Below are 15,852 nucleotides of genomic sequence, written 5' to 3'. Positions count from 1 at the left end.
ATGCAGATTATACCAGAAACACTAAAAAGTACACCATTGCCATGGCTTCCAGTCCTAGCAAGCATTGGTCCCTCACAGCTCTGCCATGATGCCGCATGTGTAAAGGAATACCATAAGGCCACCAGTAACCCAAACCTCCCAATCAATAAGGACATCACTATGCCAACACCAAATAGGCTCAAATCTAGAAAACCCTTCTGGAAATATGCCAAGAAGCTCTATGATGATAACAAGAGCACTGAAGAACAATGGAGGGAAGCCTGGGCAAATACCAGCCTGCTACAAAAATACATAGTCTGCAACCCTACAATCCTCCAGCCAAGATTTGACCTACCAAGAAAGATTTCATCCTTTTTGACACGTAATGGAAAATGTGGGCACCTGCTCCATAAATGGAGAATCAGAGTCTGGGTTGCGATTGTGGTGCAATTTTTCAGATGGTGCTACACATTGTAAATGACTGCCCAATTAGATCATTTAATGGCAATCTTAAAATTAAAAAAAATAAAATTAAAAAAAATCAATCCATGCAGCTACCCCCTGAAGCAGTTGGTTATCAAATTTAGATATTAATCTATGAATGCTGTAATTCTAAAATGTCATACAAAGATTTGCTCTGCAAGCTCCTACCAGACTATTATACTAGCATTTTTCCTAATGCAGTGCAACAGTTTTGTTTTGTTTTGGCTTGGTTTGCCGTATCACAGAGTTTTTGTGGGTAGTAATTAAGGATTTTTTCCAAGAGTGGAGTGGATTTGCCTTGTAAGGCTAGGATTGATTCCCTAGAGCTAAGTAACTTTTTCTGCTTTTATTATTGGGTGTATCCAAGAGCCAGAGCCACCACCTCCAAAATTGACAACAAATAGACTTGGCTTTTGCCTTCCCTTTAGAGGAGTCCAGCATTTTCTCTGTGGAGAAGACAGCCCCCAAGAACCTCAGATCCAACTTCTGAAGGACCATTTCCAACTCTGGATTCAAACAGAGTATGTGGATCCACAATCTGGGAAACCACTAACATAGTACTATGTAAACCATCTATCAGGTGCTGGCAGCAAAGAGAGCTGGTTTCAACTGTATAGGAATTCCTTCTGAAAAGTTCAATAACTAGCTCTTACCCCTATCCAGAAACCCAGGAAAACTAAACCATGTCATCTGAATGCTCTAGATCAGGGGCAGGCAATTATTTTGGGCAGAAGGCTGCTTATTGAGTTTCAGCAAGCCATTGAGGGCTGCATGACAGGCAGCCCAGGGCAGATTAATATTAATTTTCTAAATTGTTCAGGGGCCCCGCGGGCCAGATAGAATGGCCTTGCGGGCCGCATCTGGCCCACCCCTGCTCTAGATGGATAATTTTCCCTGCTTGCAAACCTTGAGTTCAGAGGTCAAGGGAGAGAAGAGAACTTTATTGTGAAAGAAGGAGTTATAAACCTGAAAAAAGAAGCAGCAGCGAAGTCAAGAGTATCCTTACTTCCTCTCTCTCAAGACACAGAAGTAATACCCTTGCTTCAATCTTCCTTTCACAGTTGTGAATAACTAATCAGCCACGTCCCTCCCTTTTTGCACCACATTCACAGGTTGTTGCCCAGGGTTAAAGGCATCTGAAACTTAAGCAGTCCGTCTGGCTCAAGAAGAAGTGCTATAGAGGGTGCTCTAGGGGATCTACCATGTAACCCAAGCAGAGACTGCAGCTATAGTGCCGAGTAAGGAGACTCTAGTCCTGCAGCCAGTCTTTAGTCCAATCCACCTCAGCTAACAGTTCAGGTCTGTCCATTACCTGCAACAAACCACAGCCTATACCCGTGGTTCTTAGCCTTTTTAAACTCAAGGCACCCTTTGGAAAATGCCAGCTCTTAGCTTTCTCTCATTTTTTAAATATGGAAAAATAATCAAGCAATTGGTTGGTTGAAAAAAAAAACAAAAACAAAAACCTGAGAAAGACCACAACAGATCATAATGATTTGATACTGAGGATTCTCATTGGAAATCTCTGGGTTTATCTTTTGAACCACATGTAGGCATTTGCACACTCAGTATTGTGCGACGCCCTTAAAATTATCTCAGAACAGCCCAGGGTGTCATGGTACCCTTATTGAGAAGCACTAGCCTACAAAATATGCCAAGTCTGCATCAACAGTTCCTATCCAGATGGGGCCTTTAACAGATTCCTCAGTACTAATAAGACCCTCCCCAGCAAAAAGTGAGGACACCTCTTGCTGCCATATTTTGCTTGTTCAGGCAGTTTTACCCAACCAGGCCATGTTGCCATATTGTCAGGGTAATCCATCACCTCAAAAACACATTCTATAGTTTTCTTGCCTTTCATCACGTGACAGGGACAAGAGAGTATGGGGATTCACAATCTCAACTAAAGTGTGACCAAAATGCTACAAGCCAACCATTAACCAAAATGCAAAAGAAGCCTAATCCAGTTATGTCCCAACGCTAACAGATAACAGTAAAGAAATTTCTTCCCTACAGAGACTCTACCTAAAAAGTTCCTGAATAGCTCAGAGTGCAATTTTCCCTGTACATCAGAGGTCAATGGGAAGCTCCCTATTCTTTTAGGCTTCAGGCCACAGAGTATACAATTACATTTTAAACTGTAATTTGTGAGATACTGTGTATAGTCATTTTTTCTCATTGGTTTAATTTCCTTGCCCTGCAGGGATGATAGAGCTATTTTATCATTTCATTCTCTTCCCAAGATAATTTATCCCAGTCTTAAGTTTGACCTTCAGTTTTTCTCATGAATAATAAGCCAGAGAATGCATGCAGTCTTCAGAGTATCAGACTCACCCTTCAATAGCTTTTTCAGGCCTTCTTAACAATTCTGCGGCCTCCCTGACTTCCTGGCAACCTCTTAAAGATTTTAAGCATTTCTTATTGTTTAGCCAACAGTTTTTTGGGTGTATTGCTTTTATTAATTTTTGCCTTTGGTTATTTATTGCCTGAATACCACTTCCTCCAGCCTCCTAAATCAATCCTAATTCCCATTTCAAGTCATTGTCCCTTCATTATTTCAACTATCTGTTTACCTAGGGATTTCTTTCATTTCAAATCTCACATATGCACGCACACACACAAGTAGAAGAAACCATGGAATATGACATTTCTTTTTAAATTGCAGAGGTGGGGGCTTATCACCAGCTTCTCTCTCAGGAGCTCTCTCATGGTTTTGCTTAGTATAACTCAAGGTTTCCCAATTGAAAGGAATTAGTAATTGGTATTCCTTGTTCCTTAGAGTTCACTTATACAACATAAAGCAGAAAAAAATCCCTACATACATTTAGACCACAATTTTGCAAGCTCTTCTGCATGGGTTTGACCAAGCATTGCAGCTAGATGCATCTAAATTATATTCACTGGTGATACTGTTTTAACCTCTGTCTAAGTCAATATTTAACTGAAGAATTAAATTGATGAGATCTTCCAGAACTCAGCCCTTATCTTCCATATATCCATAAATAGGGAACATGTACAGAGCTAAATGATGCTAGCTTTGTATGGCACCTAGGTATACATAGATGCTAGGGTCAGAAGGGACCTCAACAGTTCGAGTCTGACCCCCCTGCTTAGGCAGGAAAGAGTCAGATGACTCCAGCCAGATGCCTATCCAGCCTTCTCTTAAAAAGCCCCAAAGCAGGGGAGAGCATCACCTCCCTTGGAAGTTCATTCCAAATTTTGGCCACCCTTACCATGAAGTTTTTCCCCGATATCTAGCCTAAATCTGCTCTCTGTCAGTTTGTGAACATTGCTCCTTGTTAGCCTACGAGGCGCCCTGGTGAACAGAGCATCTCCGATCCCTTGCTGCATCCCCCTAATTAATTTGTAGACAGTCACAAGATCACCTCTCAGCCTTCTCTTGTGGAGGCTGAATAGGTTCGGGTCCATTAGTCTCTCCTCATAGGGCTTGGCCTGTAAACCCTTAACCATATGAGTGGCCCTCCTCTGGACCCTCTCAAGGTTATCCACATCCTTCTTAAAGTACAGCACTCAAAACTGGACGCAGTACTCCAACTGCTGTCTGACCAATGCTGCATAGAGGGGAAGTAACACCTCCTTGGTTCTATTCATCATGTATCTGCTGATGCATGATAAAGTGCAGTTAGCTTTGCTGATGATTTCGTCTCACTGATGACATGTTCATCTTGGAGTCCACTAGTTAACAGTTAACATGTATTATCTTAATGTTAACTGGCACTAGTAATGAGTAAAGCGAGTGATATAAACCCACCAAGCTTCTTAAGTGTGGACTCTGATCCCCAATCTACCCTGAAATTCATACGGCCACATTTTCACAACTGTTTTTAGCTAAATTACCTAAATTCAAGATGGTATGGGATTGCTACAATCCTGTCTTAATCTGCCTGTGCTGACATACCCTGGGAGAGAGTCACATACTATAAAGTTCAAGGTCATGAGCACAAATATGCAGTGCTATGCTCAAATCCCAAAGAGCAATGAATCCCAACAGCAATCATCACTGCCTCTCTTAATTCTAACTTCTTGTATGTAGGGCAGCAATTTTCCTCGTTACCAAGAATACTGAAAACTGCTACAGACATAGCGAAGAATATGAAGAAATGTTGAAACTTTTCCACCAGAAGATCTTCCCTTCACTGCAAGTCCTTGCCCCGCCCCATGCCAAGTATCAGCCACTTTACAGGGAGGAGCTTTTGTTTCATGGGAAGTTTCAGTCTTATCAAATATGTCTCAAGTTGGATGAAATAAAAAATAACCAAATACCCTACAAAAAAAAAGCTTTGAAAAGAAGTTAGGGATTAAAAAGGAGCTTTTCAATAAAACAATATTGAAGGCAATAGGTACAAAACCAGCATTGCAACAGCCCAAATAAAACTGCCTAGCATTGAAAACAAAGAAATTTGAGCCTTTTCTAGTGTACACAAGGAAACTCTGTTTGTAATCTGAATGAGCAAAGAGAGCATTTTGGATTAGTGAAACTCAGCTATTAATCACTCTTCTCTCTGGGAAATTGCAAGGTTTTCACACATCTATTAGCTTTCTTTTGCAGGGGGAAAAAGTCATTACAAACATGGATGAGTCTTAGTAGTTTTGAAAAATCCTATACCATCCTATTCAGAGTCTAATGTCAAGGTAATTGGAATTAGTTTCTTGCATATGTGGTTTGAAGATTTTCTTAAACTAAAGCTTTCACAGTCACAGCTAAGTATTTTCAATAATTGAAGTTTGCAAGGACCCACATGGATTTTACAGCTCAACTTGTAAGATAAGAGATTTAATCCTTTTTGTCCATTCCAGCAGACTCCCTCTCCTATATTAGCAGATGTTTTGGGTCTGTTATGAATTAAGTGTTATTCTACAGCTATGCAAAGAAGTCACCACCATCCCACCCTGCAGTTTCTAGCTAGCCAGATAAATTCATGTTTTGATTTTGAGAAGTCTGTAGCTGTTCATATATAAAGAAGCATCTGCCAATTGGGCTCTGGAATGGGCTGCTTCATCCTTTGCATACAGGTTTGCATAACTTCTCCTGGAAGACTTTTCTAAAGTATGTAAAACATTAATATTTCTTTTTTCATACTGAGAAACTAAGCAAGTGAGTTCAGGGGCTGATCTGGGTATGGAGAGGAAGCTTTATCAACAAAGAAATCCAAACTGCTTGGAATATCTCTTCTGCCGTTCTGACCACATAGTCATGCTCACTTTCAAACTTCCTCTCACAACTCACCTATTTCCATTGTTTTTACCTTTGGCTCCCATCCCAGTCGCACCAAAGTTTGGGAAAGGCAGAACAAAGGTTATCTGTTCTACCTTAAATCTGTTCAACCGTAAACCCTTTGTGTTATGACACAGTTTACTTACAGGATAACACGTATTTGTCTACAGGGCCCCTGCCTCATTCAGTGCAGCTTCTTTAATTTTCAGTGGAAAAAATGAGCACAGAGAACAACCCTGTCACTGTATAACAATACTTGGTGGAAAACGGTTTGGGGCATCAAGTGCATAGACCTCAGCCTGTTTAGTCCTATGAAAACCAGTACCAATATCTTCTAAACCTTTTAAAAGATGCAAGTAATTAAAGCATTTGAAATAAGTTTTCCATTTTAACAATAAGCTCATTTCCTTTATTGTCTTCCTTTCCTTCCTTCAACCAGGAAAGTTTTTATGGGAAACCCCATTTCCCCCATCTGAATCTTTTAAAGGGTATTCGTGTAACAGCCCTTTCTGGAGAAAACAGTAAGTTAATAGGATTGGAGCAACTGTTACTGGAATGTGATCTTGCTCCTTTGAAGATAAATGCACAAAAAAGGAAGAGAAAAAGAAAAGGAAAAACAGAAGATGTAGCTTCTATTTTGGGGACTGACTCTTACTTTGCAACCTCACTGCTAGAAAAAGACACACACAGCACATGGTCTTATCAACCACTCTGAGATCTGTCAAATTTGTACAAGCGTCAAGCTGTTAGAGCACTGCTTTTAGCTACCTTTTTAGGCATGGACTTGCAGCAGTGCTGCAAAACAAGCACTCTTGGCCAAATTAGCTAGACTCTGATTAAACAAGAGGAGGAAAGGGAAGAAAAGAAAAGAAATGAGAAAGTATAAGGATTCACAAGGGAAGGCTTTACAGCAGGAATGAAAGTTGCACGTTCCATATAAAATTTGGAATTTGGCCAAAACCAGAGGAGATGGTGATGTCTAAGTTCCTGCTCTCTGGCCCAGTCTGGTGTTGATCCTGAAAAATGTCTGGACAACAAAAGCTCAATGACACTGAGGTGGATCCCAGGGTCCTATCATGGCAGTAAAGTTCACTCTTCAACCCACCTGCTCTCCTGGATTCTGCATCAAATTATATTGCTTCTAAGCAGCTTACCAAATTAAGGACACCAAAAAGAGTGGTGGATTAAATAGCCCATGCTGTCATTATTTTCTTCACTAGTTAAGCCTAATTTCAATCCACCATCTTGGGTTGACTGATTTCTGGTCCCACACAGGGTTTTTTTGGTTTTTTTAAAGGGAAAAAAAAACAACAAGCCACATTCACCAGTTAAAGTTTTGGGAGTTTGTTTATTTTTTTCTTTTTCAAGTTCACTAGGCATGAGTTTAACATCATTCTTGGAGGGGGATCAGTAGGCCTATTTGAATTAATTCAAGCTATCTTTAACTTTTGCTGACTTGTTTATAAACATTTTTATGAAACAGGCCAAAAGGGACATCTGTTACCCTGGAAACTTTAGAGCTAGGATTCCTAAACATTGGGTCGACAGGTCACTGTCAACCTCAGAAACACTCATGCAACATCATGCATTCTTATCATCAAGCTTTTCATTCAGGATCAGGGCCCCAATGCAGTCCAGGGAACAGTGACTACAGCCTCAAAAACCAAAATTTAGGAACAGCCTTAAATTATAGGCTTTTGTACATCATAACAAGTTGTATGTCCTGGTTAAGGAGCTTTGTTTCATGACAATCTCCCAATCTTCCTCTCGTGTAAATGACACCTGAAGTGCCATTGCTTTGAAGAAGTACAAGGTTGCTGTATCTTACATTTCATGAGAACTCTTTTGAAGAAAGACGAGCTCATGATAAGAACTACATAATCTTACCTTTCACACAAGTCCCCTTGGACTAGTAACACTTACATCAGAAGAACTTGCCAAATACTTAACACACACTCAACTGTTGCCCTTACAGTTCATGTAACCTAGTGAGAAATGTGATCTGGATTTAGTTTAAAGAAGTGTTCATCTTGTTCATCCTTAGTTCTCACTAATATCCTTGTGTCCCTCCAAGTGCATATGAGCTTGCCAAAAATCTAGAATATTCTTGTTTTGGAAAATTGCACTAGCTACTTCTTGGATTACTACAGGGCCATTTCTGGATATTTATAATATCTAACCACAAAATCACAGTGTTCAGCTTCTCAAATTCAGAGAACAAACACATCATGCTGAGAAATTACTTGTGAAAAAGACAAGTTGACATTTACTTGGCCACTGCAAAGCACCCCCCATCCACTTTGCATCTGCCAATTCCCAGGGCAGCTGCTTTAAAATGGCCATGAGACTGCACCAACAAGCCAAAAAGTGAGAGAGAGCCTAAGAAAATCACTGGGCATCTACTCAGGGCCACTCTGGCATCTATATTGTCTCATTTGTGAGAGCTGGCATTTGCACAGTAGGAGCAAGTGGGCAAGGTAGGCTTTGTGAAGGGGCTCCTAGCCGTAGCACTGTAGACTTCCCTAAGAGGCATAGAACTCACAGACACAGAAAAGGTGGCCACTGAAGTGACTTGCCCTCTCAGTTCTGTGTTGATACAGAGTCCAAAGCACCCTCCGTATTAGTCTGGGAAGGCAGAAGTGCTGTCCAGAATTTCCAGAACAAAGAGTCACGGGCGATGGCTAGAAAGTGGTATTTAGGTTTGCTTTTGGGAATTGGGTTTGTAGGCAAAGTAGATATTGTATCAGAACAATAGTCTAGGGCAACAGCAATTAATTTCTAAAAGCCTGTTTGTGACAGTTTCCTTCAAGGCACACTGCATTTGATGCAGGCAAGTAGCAAGACGACACACAAGCTGGGAAATGAACACATGTACCGCAGTGTTCCATAACAGAGAAAAGGGACTCTACCATGTTGGCCAGGTCACAGTGCCCAGCTGTAGGGCCCATAAGATTTCCCAGTTTTGGTAGATAGACCAAATTTGGAGAAACTGGTAATGCCCAAATTAGGATGTGTGTATGCGATAGGTGAAACAAAGGAACACACTGACAGGACAGAACGTGGATAGTATGACGACCACAGGGAGGCCCAAATGATGCCCAAAAATGAAGAGTCATCAGAAGGGGGAAAAGAATACAAAAGAGAGGGATTACAGAGCAACAAAAAGTGTCCCCAAGGGGGAAACCTGAGACCACTATGGGCAGAGGACATACCATCAGCTTGTCTCACCCACCCAACTGGGGAGGGTGGGCCTTGGCCTCCAACCTCCAGGCTGCTGACATCTGATATTCAAGAGAGAACCTCAGAATGAAGCTTGTGTGCTGGCCAGACGTACCTTGACTCTGTGAACCCTGGGACTGGTAGATATAGAATCGTTTGTATTATTCTCATCTCCTATCACTGTGTATCAATAAAATTTGCCTATTATCAATGAGAGGTCATGGTCGGTCTAAGGGTTTGGTTTTGCCTGGAACAAGGTATCTGGGTCATAAATCCAGTGCCAACAATGGGCCTTGCCATATTTCTATCCCACCATCCTATCCTGGTCCACCCCACTCTAAACTATGACTTCGGACATGGCCTTTAGATACTTACCTTATTTCTGGACCAAAAATTTTTCCTCAGGAAAATCCAAAGGTTTTCAGAGTCTATTCACACTGCCTCGGTCCTTCAGCCCAGCATACAGAGCTGAGACAGGGAGGGGAAATCTTACCTAACATTACAGAAGTAATTATCCTCTTAGCAATTAAGTGCCAAGTCAAGTCACAGCATGCAAACTAGAAGTGCCTAGAAAGCTGATATTATCTCTCAGCCTCTTTTTATTTCCTCATTACCAATGATTATGGGAAAGATATTATAAAAATCAGTGAAAATCTGGGGTATGCTTTTTGTTCTAAGTACTATTCAACTAAAATGGTTCTCTCTCATATTGCAAGGAGTTCTTGTTACTCAGAGACTCATTAATGACTTTGTATATAAAACTTAGGGCCAAAAGTTTTCTAGTTCATTTGCCTCAAAACAGGTACCTGCATCTATACTTTAGCACCTAAATTAAAGATTTTTAATCTCCACTGGTTCTAAACACCCCCAAGGATTGGCATAGGCTATAATAGTTGATTCTGCTTTAGTTCTGCCTTATTCTGTTACAATTATGCCAATCAAGCCATGAGCGATAAAAAAAAAAAAAAAGCAGAGTTGTCTTAGCAGCTGAGGATAGCATAGCATTCTTTATTGTGGTAATCTGGGAGATGAGAGGCATCTAGCTGAAGTCTCAGGTTCAGTTGCCTGTCTATTCACTGATGGGGTAAATAGTGAAAGTTTCTCCCTCTCTTCCCACACAGTTGCTTATTTGAAAAAATTGCTTAGGTAAATGTTGGTCTTGTGGGTCTCAAACTTGCCTGCCTGTCCTCTTCCCCTTTGTTCCCCCCCTCCCCATTCCCCCAGGCAAATCTGGACCACCATGGGTTGAATCCAGGCAAAGCAGGCGGCAGGGGTTAACATAGATATTATTCCCCACCCTTGTCCCTACCAATACGTGTTCCCAATAGGGCTCTGTACCCCAGATTTAGGCAATCAGCCCTGCCCTTGAATTTCTGGCCCCTCTACAAGCCCAACAGGCCACACACAAAACAGCTCTTCAGGCCAGATCCAGCCCACAGGCCTTAAGTTTGACACCCTTGATGTAATCAAACAAAATGCACACCAACCCCAGTGGACTGAACTTTCCTAGCCAAGGTCACATATCTAGAGATTGGCAGGGCCAGGAACAATCAATCCCACATTCTAGCAGCTTGACCAAAGCCACTTGCTCTGCACACATCTATAACAGGATTACTTATAAATGTCTTGTCACTGAAGAGTTAAAATTGCAAAACAAAGCTCAAGCTAGACAGAGTAGCTATAGCAGCAGCTGAGTTGGGTTAACTCCAGCTGTGTCATACACTTCAACAGTTCAGCCACCTCAAATTAAGGAACTGCCAGTCTAGACAGGACTTGAGTTTGGAGCATCATCTGTGCAATAACTAGAGTTAACTCTGCAGTGACGACATGCAACTCACCGGTAGTTGTGCACTGTGAGTTTATTTTATCACTGACACTACAATACTCTATAAACATGGTCAGTGTTTTACATTCATGTACAACCTTCTCCTCTGCTACTGGGAGGAAAGGCAAAACAAACCAACTCCATGATTTCCATCAATATTACCAACAGCAACTGCTGTTCCTGTAGCAAGAGTTAACAAACACTTTATAGCCTGCTTCTGTTTCCAACAGTGAATCTGTAACCAATACACCCCCCCACCCACTATTCCCAAAGTTTTAAAAGCCCATGTCAACTTGATATAATATTATGGACAGAGGGGAAGTGCAGCAATACATTTTGCTGCAACTGATTTTTTCTAAAAAGGTATTTAAAAAAACAGGCCTATTTAACAGTGGGATTTGTTAGTGTTCCCTTTGGTTATACCTTTACATTAGCTGCATCACCCATTCCAGATATATAGAATTCAGACTTCTAACCAAATTAGCAGCTAGATAATTTAGGCACATTGATGTAGGTATTTGAAATGTTTTGGCAAATATTTCTCCCCCTCACATAAGCAAACTATTAACACTGGAATTTTAGAAAAGATTATTCTAAGATAAAAGGGAAATTCATGCTCCATGCTATAACTTAAAGTTCAGTTTTGTCATGTTCTGTTTCTTCTATTTTTTTCATTTCCATATTTTGAATGATGTCACAAGACTGACCTCTACTGGGCCATAAATTATTGACTTCCAAATTCCTAAAACTAAGGCAAAAAGACTATTTTGGAACACTGTCAAGACAAAGGAAGGGAAAAGATCCTTCCAGCCCTCATCTATTTAGTGTAAATGGCAACATCAAAAGCATTTATTGTTCATTTGCAAGAGATTATGCAACATGGTGATCAAGCTGAAAGAACTATTGAGTAGCATACTTTCTGACCACAATTTAAATATAATATTTGTTGAATACAGAACAAATAACTGCTTTTCATGAAGTTTACTCCAAGCATCACTGTTGCATGCAGGGTTTGGAATTACACAGTAAATCACATGAGGCCATATTCCCAGCTGTACCAGAGCTGCACACCAAAAGCAAAGGAGTATGAGACATGCATAATGCCTATAATTGGCTTTCATTCTTTCCCATTCTGATCCTGGAGCACCCATGGGTCAAGCCATCCCCCTGCCACAAGCAAATCACCTTCAGGGCACATAGTAAGAATATCCCTAATGCTCAATATTCCCAAAAAAGAATTTTAGGCACAGATCTCAGTGTACTACAGAAAAAATACAAAGCAATAAGTAAATATCAAAGTTTTGTACTAAGACAAAACAAAGCTCTCACCCATCTGGTATTAAAGAGAGTTTGCCATTTTTGACAATGAGTTTATTTATTGCAGTCTCATATCATCCAAAATATATAAGCAACACCCTCCCAGAGCCCCAAGCCACACTTTCCAGTCCAATCCTCTTCATGCACACCACAAAAGAGAAAACATAATAGAAGCAGAATTCATACCAGCTAGCAGAACACGTTTTCATAGCACTTGTCCGCCCATCTCGACCTCAGAAGTGGTCACTTGCAACAGAATAGGAAACCCTCCCTGCTGTCCCCGATTAGGGTCCTGGGAAGAGCACAGCTGACTGCCATTATCCCAGAATTAGAACAGGGGAGGGAAGCAGCTGTGCTTTGTTAACCTAGCTGGTGGCCTCTCTGCATAAACCTGCAGGAATTTGTTTTAGTTTATAAGACATGAGCAAGGGCCTCCTGGTTCCTGACCAGCTATATAGGCTCTATTAGAGAACAGAAAGAGGATTGACAAACTTCTATCATAGTTTGAAAGAGTTAAGTCACTGTCAAGTAAATTAGCTAAGTCATAGGTTGTGATTATGAGATGCGATTCCTAGATCTTAAACCAGAGAGGGGTGCTAGTTTATTTAGCTTCTCATCCTCTGCATCATAAACCAGTAAATATAACTGTTTGCCCTGTATTGAACCCCACAATTCATAAAATTTCTGACCATAATTTAGCTAAACCATATTCCTCCAGAAAAGTCTTGCGCTGCTCTGACAAGAGACAGAGAATGGCAGCTACCTGTTTCAAGAGATCAGTGGTTCTCTACCTTTTCAAAATCAAGGCACCCCTGCATAACTTCTGTGAACTGAGCAACACCACATTTCAAAAACTAATTCCTCTATTATAGTGCTTACCTACTTGAAGAGGGGCCAGGAACAAGGAGGAACAGCAGCCAGCAGGAAAGAGACTGCACTACCAAGACTTGGGGTGACAAAAAGTGACTGGAACGAAAAAGCCTGCACTTACCTCCTCAAGCTTATCTCCTCTCTCCCAGCAGTACCCTTCAAAGGCTGGCATGGCACCCTGGTTAAGAATCACTGCAATAGATCATTAAATATTTAAAAATTGTACCTTCCTTCTAATTTGAATGTACCTTGCTTCAGCTGCCAATCATCACTTCTTGTGTTTTTCTCCAGTAGATGAGAGCTATTCAGTACCCAAAATTTTAGATACAGTAATCAAGACACCTCTCAATCTTCTTTCTGATAAGCTAAAAGGATCAAGCATTTTACATATCTTCCAATAGGGCACCTCTTCCAATTCTCAACTCATTTTTGAGGTTCTTTTCTACCCTATCTACATCTTTTCAACATCCTCTTTAAAATATGGACATCCTAACTGTACACTATATTCCAGTACATGTGTCTCTGCCACATGCAGAGGTTACAGCACCTCCCTATTCTTACTTGTTGTTACTCCCCTATTTATTAATTCAGCAATTCTTAGTTTATATATCCTTTAGCCCTTTTTTGCCACTGCATCAACTGAGAGCTCATATGGATTTGCTGGTTTGCCATAAGACACAAATTCTTTACAAAGTTGCTATCTTCTGGGACACCGTTCACCATTCCATAGATGTGGCCAGAATTCTTTGGTCCTAAATGTGCATTTGCCCGTGTTAAAATGTTTATATAAATGTGCCAAAGCTACCAACAGTCCAAATCACACCACAGAACAGCACTATCATCATTATGGTAAAAAATAGCACGTTTCTGCTAGTCATTGCATCAGCCACAGATTCCATTAGCAGTGATGCTTATTTTCAGAGCTTTGATGAAAATAGTGAATAACATCAAATTTTGTTATTTTTGATGGGAAGGCTTCAGTCCCTGAAGCCTTCCCATCAAACACTTCTATTTAATAAGACTTTCCCACTGACAGCTACTTTTTACTATCTGTCAGTTAACCAGTTTTTAATCAATTCACTTGTGCTTTATTGATTGTATATACTGCTAGCTTTGCTGTACAGGTACTAAGTCAAACCCCTTACAAATGACCATTAAAGTATTTTGTACTTAGCTTATGCGCTTACCTTTATCAACCAAATTTGTAATCTCAAAGAATGAAAGAGGATATGTATGCCTAGTAGATGTGGTCTCTACATCTCAGTGACTAATGAACTATAAAGTACTTCATGATCCTCTTGAGATCTATATACGCACATCATCTTGCTTCTTGCAAAAGAGAATTGTATTTAAATTATCATTTAAAAAAATCTTTATTTTGAACACATGCCCAGACCCACAGGATCTAAGCCTCAGCTCTTTTGTTAGGATCAACCTGACACAGCAGAAGTCTGATTTAGGAATTGCTGTATGTGTCTACGGTGTGCAATTAATGCTCATCAATAAACACCGGAGCTTATTGCTCTTAAGTTTATTGCTCCTGGGCAAGCTGTTTGAACATGCACTCAAGAGCAATAAGCTCCAAAGCAACAAGCTCCGGAGTTTCTTCATGCACAGTACGTTGAACAGAGTCGGAACAGCCATGGATGGCAGGGGGCCTGGGGAATCAGCCTGCCAGCCCGGGGCTGCTTTCCCTGGCTTAACGTGCTGCAGAGGAGCTGGCTAAGGCACAAGGGTGCTTCAGTGTGGGGCTAGCCAGCAGGCAGTTCCTGCACTGAAACACCCTTATGCCCCAGCCAGCCAGAACAGCGCCTACACGTGCACTGCTACACCGTTTTTTACTCTACAGCAGGATAGCATTTGTATTTACAAGTGCTATCCTGAAGCAGAATAAATTAGTTTACTCTGGCCTAATAGGAGCGCACATATAGACGTGAAATGTTTACTGCACAGCTAATTGGTCAACTGCACACCAGAGGGGGCGGGACTGTGGGTTGTGAGTGCAAGCCACAGGCAGTGCCAGGGAACTACAAGTTGGGACTGAGGGGCATCAGCAGCGATGGGACGGGGGGGCTGTGTGTTGTGAGTGAAGGACAACAGCATAGTCTGCAGGATGGGATACTGTGGGCCAGAAGTGAGGGGCAGCAGGAGGGCCAGGGTGGGCTGTGGCTTGGGAGTGAGTGGCAACAAGATGGCCACTGCAGGCTGGGGCAGGCATTGCTCAGCCAGCAGCAAAAGCCTAGCAGCCCAGGGGAGTGGGGAAAAGGGGTTGCAAAAGGGCCAGGGGGAAGAAATAGCTTGGGGATGGGTAGGGGAAAACAGGCAGGAAAACTGAGGTACCAGGTGTTCTGGGGGGTTTGCAACCCCTTCCCCTCTCCCCTGGATTGCTCAGCAGCAATCAGAGGCCTTGCTCCCAAGGCCTCTGCTGCTGCTATTAAACCTGGCCTTAAACCTGCCCCCTCAGCCAAATTAGAGGGTGTGGGGGAGGGCACCACCATCTGGGCATGAAAATGGTGGCTCCTACCACAATCAGGTCATAATATTAGCAAGCTGGGCCTACAATTTAAACCAGGCCCCAACCATGATTACTAGGCTAACCATTTAGAAAACAGGAATAAAAAATAAAATAAAATAAAAATAGATCAATCTATAGAACTTAAGGGAAAAGAAGTAAGTAGGCCCATGGAACAGCAACAGTTCCTGCAGTGAAGTTAAACAACTGGTACTCACAAATCCTAGCAGTGAATTTCAACTCTCTCCTGCTAATCATTCAGCCCCACCTACTGAATGGATGGGTCTGAGACCCCCTTGTATTTCATAGATTTCATAGACATTAGGGCTGGAAGGGACCTCAGAAGATCAGCGAGTCCAGCCCCCTGCCCAAAGGGCAGGAAGTCAGCTGGGGTCATAGGATCCCAGCAAG

The 15,852-nt window shown here is 41.6% G+C and overlaps 1 long non-coding RNA gene across 1 annotated transcript in view; it reads right to left on the bottom strand.

The window, feature by feature from the left end:
• LOC132249617 (uncharacterized) overlaps window positions 1-12,503 on the bottom strand; it is a 45,339-nt gene extending 32,836 nt beyond the window's left edge. The window contains exon 1 of the long non-coding RNA XR_009461127.1: window positions 12,246-12,503. This is a non-coding gene — a long non-coding RNA (uncharacterized LOC132249617). The remainder of the gene's footprint in view (window positions 1-12,245) is intronic.
• Window positions 12,504-15,852: the final 3,349 nt, after the last annotated feature.

The sequence above is a fragment of the Alligator mississippiensis genome, chromosome 3, assembly GCF_030867095.1.
Source record: "Alligator mississippiensis isolate rAllMis1 chromosome 3, rAllMis1, whole genome shotgun sequence".
NCBI classification, from domain to species: domain Eukaryota; kingdom Metazoa; phylum Chordata; order Crocodylia; family Alligatoridae; genus Alligator; species Alligator mississippiensis.
The sequence above is the reverse complement of the archived record's forward strand: the minus strand, read 5'-3'. Positions and strand labels throughout refer to the sequence as shown.